Raw genomic sequence first — 6,137 nt, 5'->3', positions numbered from 1 at the left:
TTTGTCTTTGTTTCTTACCATCTTACTCTATTTTTAACTGGCAATAAATTATGCTTCCCCAAGTTGAGTCTGGTTATGTGATGGTAAACGGTAAATGATCTTCCTGTCTTTATCTTGACCCACGAGCTTTCTCATCCTATTTTCTGCCTGTCCTGTTGAGGAGGCGGAGCAAGAGGAGCAGCTGAATGGGCATTTGGCAGCCAGCTAACGTCAAACCTACCACAGATACTCATATTAAACCTTGTTTATTGGTTTATGTTAAAAAGAAAAAATCAGGATGTGATGCTCTCCCTTTGCACTGATTCTTACAGCTGGCTAAAAGGCTGTAATAGGAGAAGGATTCTTTAAAACTCACTATGGGGTGGACCCCCAAACCTAAACTGCAGGAAGAAAGCAGGAAGTTAATGACAGAAGACTTCAAGCATTGGAACACCCCTGGAAGTGTTCAAAAAATGGGCAGATGTGGCACTCTGGGACATGGTTGAGTGGGCATGGTGGTGTTGGGTTGATGGTTGGACTGATGATCTTAAGAGATCCTTTCCAACATTAATGATTCCTAGTTTTTACTTTCATTAAAAAAAAATCCAGCTACCAAGCCAGGAAACATGAAATTACTACTCTACCCTGAACTGCTTTAGTGGTGGACTTGGTAGTGTTAGTTAATGGTTGGACTGGATGATCTTAAAAGTCTTTTCCAACCTAAATGATTCTATGATTCCCCACCTCTTTCTGGTGCAGAGGTAACTTGGGGCAGGCAACTGGGAGATCCAAGGAATGAGTAGGCCACTGCAACATCAGCTCCAACGCCTTACCTTAGTTTCTGGAAAAGCTCAGGATTGGGCAGGCAAAAAGGTGCTTAAAAAGTTTTCCAAGTCTCTCCACCTCTGGGAACATAAATCTTTGTTTAAAATTTGTGTCAGTCTTGAGATCCCAGCTCATCTGTATCTCCATTTGGATCATCTAATATTGGAATCAAAATAAGTGTTGTTCTCAGATATCTACAGGAACACAGGCAAAATAATACACTGTATAGACAAGGGTGAAGAAATATCACTAGAGAAGTGATATATAATTGACAGTGGTTAAACAATCTCTTTAGGAACAGAAGGGTATCTGACTACTACATTTGTCTGACATTTAGAAAACCGCTAGTTTTAGTACAGCTTATGTACTGTGAGACTGAATTCATAAATATGCATATGAAACATACACAGTGTAGAAAAGAAATTAGACCTAAGTGCTGAAGATAGGAAAAAAAAAAATTATCCCTTCTGTCTGCCCAGAGAACAGCTATGCTGGAGTCACAAGATCTTGTCCTACCAATATCTTCACCACCAGCTTCCTTTACTGCCTTCCCACACATCTAATATGCAGTAGCAACTAACTTACCTGCCTTAGTCCTTGAAAGTCATTGTCTCCCGAGCAACATACTATTTTGAAAAAGATCACCTAGAAATAAAAATCATACTCATTTTTCCAGCAGTAGCACACAACAGGAGGAATAGTCTCTCCATCATGGGCTCTATATACTTGCAGCCCAACAGGAATGGAACTATAGAGCGAAAGGATTCACAATGAGGACCCAACAGCCAACTTATCTGCCTTTCAGAGGGTTTTACTTCAAAGCAGCTCTAGTTTAGTCCTGTGGGCCAAACACACAGAGTTGCAGAGTACAGTGGAGTATTTGGAATAGAATAGTTCCAGTTGGAAGGGACCTACAACAATCTAGTCCAACTGCCTGACCACTCCAGGGCTGACCAAAAGTTAAAGCATATTATTAATGGCATTGTCCAAATGCCCCTTAAGCACTGACAGGCTTTGACCTGGCATCAACCAGAGGGGCATCGATCACCTCTCTAGGAAGCTTGTTCCAGTGTTTGACCATCCTCTCGGTAGAGAAATGTTTCCTAATGTCAAGTCTGAACCTCCCCTAATGCAGCTCTGAGCCATTCCCACACATCCTGCTGCTCGATCCCAGGGAGAAGAGATCAGCACCTCCCTCTCCACTTCCCCTCCTCAGGAAGCTGTAGAGAGCAATGAGGTCACCCCTCAGCCTCCTTTTCTCCAAAGCAGACAAACCCAGAGGCCTCAGGTGCTCCTCACAGGGCATGCCTTCCAGCCCTCTCACCTGCTTTGTTGCCCTCCTCTGGACACATTCAAGGACCTTCACATCCTTCTGAAATTGTGGGGCCCAGACCTGCACACAGTGCTCAAGGTGAGGCTGCACCAGCACTAAATACAGCGGGATAATTGCCTCCTTTGACCGGCTGGTCATGCTGCGTTTGATGCACCCCAGGATGCGGTTTGCTCTCTTGGCTGCCAGGGCACGCTGCTGACTCACATTGATCCTGCTGTCGACCAGCACCCCCAGATGCCTTTCTGCAGGGCTGCTCCCCAGCCACTCCTCTCCCAATTTATACCTGTGCCCAGTGTTACTCCATCCCAGGTGCAGAATCTGGCATTTGTTCTTCTTAAATTTCATGCCATTAATGTTTGCCCAATGCTCCAATCTATCCAGTTCCCTCTGCAAGGCCTCTTGTCCCTCAAGAGAGTCCACAGCACCTTCCAGTTTGGTATCATCAGCAATCTTGCTAATGGTGCATTCAACTCCTGCATCCAGATCGTTGATAAAAAAGTTGAACAGAACTGACCCTAGAGTTGAGCCCTGAGGACACCGCTGGTGACTGGTTGCCCACCAGATGCAGCCCCATTCACTACAACCCTTTGAGCCCTGCTGTCCAGCCAGTTCTTCACTCAGTGCACCACGAACCTGCTCACCTCACGGCTGGACAACTTGTCCAGAAGGGTGCTGTGAGGGACAGTATCAAAAGCCTTACTAAAATCCAGAAAAGCTGCACCCACTACCTCCCCTTCCTCCACTAGGCGGGTGGCCTTATCATCAAAGGATATCAAATGAGTTAAACAGGACTTTCCCTTTGTGAACCTGTGTTGACGGTGCCTGAGGACTGCATTGTTCTTTAAATGCCTTTCCATAGTACCCAGTATAATCTTCTCCATAATTTTTCCAGGAACTGAGGTCAGACTAACAGCTCTGTAGTTCCCTGGGTCTTCCCTCATGCCTTTCTGGTAAATTAGAATAATGCTGGCTAGCTTCCAGTCAGCAGGGACCTCCCCAGACTCCCAAGACCTTTGGCAGATGATTGAGAAGGGTCCTGCTGTAACATCTGCTAGCTCCTTCAGCAGTCTGGGGTGAATCCCATCAGGCCCCATAGACTTACAAAGATTCAACTGATACAACTGGTCATTTACAATTTCAATATCCACAAGTGGGAATCACTGCTCCCACATGTCCTTCAACTCAGAGGACCAGGCAGCCCAAGGTCTATCAACATTATTAAAGACTTAGGCAAAAAAACCCAAAAACATTAAATGCCTCTACCTTTTCCTTATCCATATTTGTCAGGTGACTATCTTCATCAAGTATTGGTCCAATATTTTCCAAGATCTCCTCTTGCTCTTAACATACTCAAACAAGAATTTTTTGTTATCTGACCCAACTCTGGCCAGTTTCAACACTAGTCGACCTTTGGCCTTTCGTGTTTTCTCCCTACACATGTGAACCACAGCTCTGTATTCTTCCTGCGAAGCCTGACCTCGCTTCCAGAGATCATATGATTTTTCTGCCTGAGTTCCAAGAGGAGTTCCCTGTTCAGCCAAGCTGGTCTTCTGCCCCACTTGCTTGACTTGTGGCACAATAGGATTGCCTGCTCCTGTGCTTCTAAAAATTGGTTCTTAAAAAACTGACAAGCTCTCATGGATCCCTAAAGCCCTCAAAAGCAGATTCCCAGGGGACACTGCTAACTAGCTCCCTGAGTAGCTTAAGGTTTGCTCTCTTGAAATCTAGGGTAGCAACTCCGCTGACCTTTTTTCTCACTTCATCAAAAAATTTAAACTTAACCATTTCATGATCACAGTGGCCAAGCAGCCACCTACCATCACATCTCCCACAAGTCCTTCTCTACTCACAAACAAGTCTACGAGGATGTCTTTCCTAGTTGGCTCACTGAGTACTTGTGACAAGAAATTGTCTTCAACATAATTCTGGTATTTCCCAGACTTGCTTGTTACAGCGGTCTGGTATTCCCAGCTGATGTCTGGGATGCTGAAATCTCCAATAAAGACAAAGGCTACCAATTCAGGGATTTCTAATTGCCTACAGAATAAATAATCAGTGCTATCATCCTGGCTGCGTGAACAAGAGTAGACACCCACGATGACATCTGCTTTGTTTTTCATCCCCCTAATCCTCACCCAGAGGCTCTCAACCCATCATCACTAACTGTAAGGGCTGTACAGTCAAACCTCTCCCTTACATACAGTGCAACTCCTCCACCTTGTGTGGCCTCCTTATCCCTCCTGAACAGCCTGTAGTCCTGCATTCCCGCACTCCAGTCGTGGGACTCATTCCACCAAGTCTCACTAATACCAGTGACATCATAGCTCTGAGAACTGACGGACACTTCCAGTTCACACTTTGTTTCTCATACTGTGTGCGTTGGTTTACAAGCATTTCAGATATGCTCCCAAACCCTCAGTGCTCCCTGGAGCTACGTTAGCATTGCAACCCTTAGGCAGCGCTATGCCATCCCTTGGCTCACCTCTTCTGCTGTATATCAGTATAGTTTAATTCAGATGTTTATATAATGCTCCATTATGCAAACTGAAACACAGCATGTAGGCTTTATCCAGAGATTCCCTTTAATAAAAGGTAAACTTTGCATGTGTATTAGCATTTTAATTCAGATGAAAACTCAAGACGGGTAAAGGTGTAAGTTAGTTAGAAACTGTACACTGCAGATGGCACCATTAAAATGTGACACATTTGGCTTTGTTAGAGGTTACTTTGAAGTGCACACAAATGGAAATGTCATGCACTGAGATACTGGCTGGGTGACAACTGCTTTCTGTGTCCTTGTGTACATTCATGTTTAGACTGCCTTCTCAGTATACAGCTGCATACAGAGCAGGAAATTACCATTATTATACATTATTTCAGAAATACACGAGTACTGTGTTAATCCTCCACACATCTAATTGCTGAAGAAATGTCTGATTCCTGTGGGAAGCTCACTGCCATCCCACAGTAACCTTGTTAGCTGAGAAAAGCCCATAAGGAAGTCAGAGGATAATTTCTTCTGCAGAGGAAATGTTATCAGTCCCGAAATTACAGGAATTTCTGCAATGGGGTGTGGCTTCTAGATGTAGGGTGATAACATTTCATGCAAGCTGGTCAAAATCAACAATGCTCTCACTACTGCTGCTTTGGAAGATAATAGGGACCAGTGCCCAAGCAATTATATTCAGATAATTTTTGTTTACTCTAGTGAGGAGGATTGCTAAATACAAAAGCCCTTTTAAGGTCTGTCTTAGCAAGACTGCGAAGTTCTCTATTCCTTCAGAAAGAGTATTAAATAAGGAGAATGGCAGGGGCTAATCTGTTTAAGGTGGAAAAGAGCTGTTGTATTGTCCCTTTTCCGTAGAGGCAGAGAAAAACTCTCTTTATGTGCAAAGGAGGGTAAGGGAGACAAGGACAGTTATAAATGGAAAGAAAATTGCAACTGTCCTGGAGCTGGGGACATAGCAGCCATTAGGATCATTGACTTACTTCAATGATCTTGATAAAGCCATTGCAAAATTGACAAACATACCACCCCCCTTTCAGAAACCCTGCTTACATTATATACCTTCAGTGTGTTGTCACTACTGCACAAGAGCATTGTGTTATTACTAAAAAAGGGTTATAAGTTAAAAAATAATGCAATAATGCTCATTCAGAAGCCCGTTACACTAGAACATACTTTAGTAAATAGGCTACATCCAAATAGATTTTACAAGGGGTTTTTTTTTCCACCCATTCCTACAAAGCTTCCATGAGTTAAAGGAATATTCCACTCCAGCTCCCAGGTATATTCCACTCAAGGCTCCCAGGTGTCATTGAAACAACTCAACTGAAAAAACTGAATGTGTATTTCTCATTTAGATTCAGCACAGCTCAAACCATACTAGGCAGTTTGTAAAAGAACACTACCCCATCAGTAAAAAACAAAATACTGTTTTTCATCTTACAAGTCTTTGGGAGGAGGTAAAAGAATAAACAAACAAACAAACCCAAAACC

Source organism: Pelecanus crispus, chromosome Z, assembly GCF_030463565.1.
Source record: "Pelecanus crispus isolate bPelCri1 chromosome Z, bPelCri1.pri, whole genome shotgun sequence".
NCBI classification, from domain to species: domain Eukaryota; kingdom Metazoa; phylum Chordata; class Aves; order Pelecaniformes; family Pelecanidae; genus Pelecanus; species Pelecanus crispus.
The sequence above is the reverse complement of the archived record's forward strand: the minus strand, read 5'-3'. Positions refer to the sequence as shown.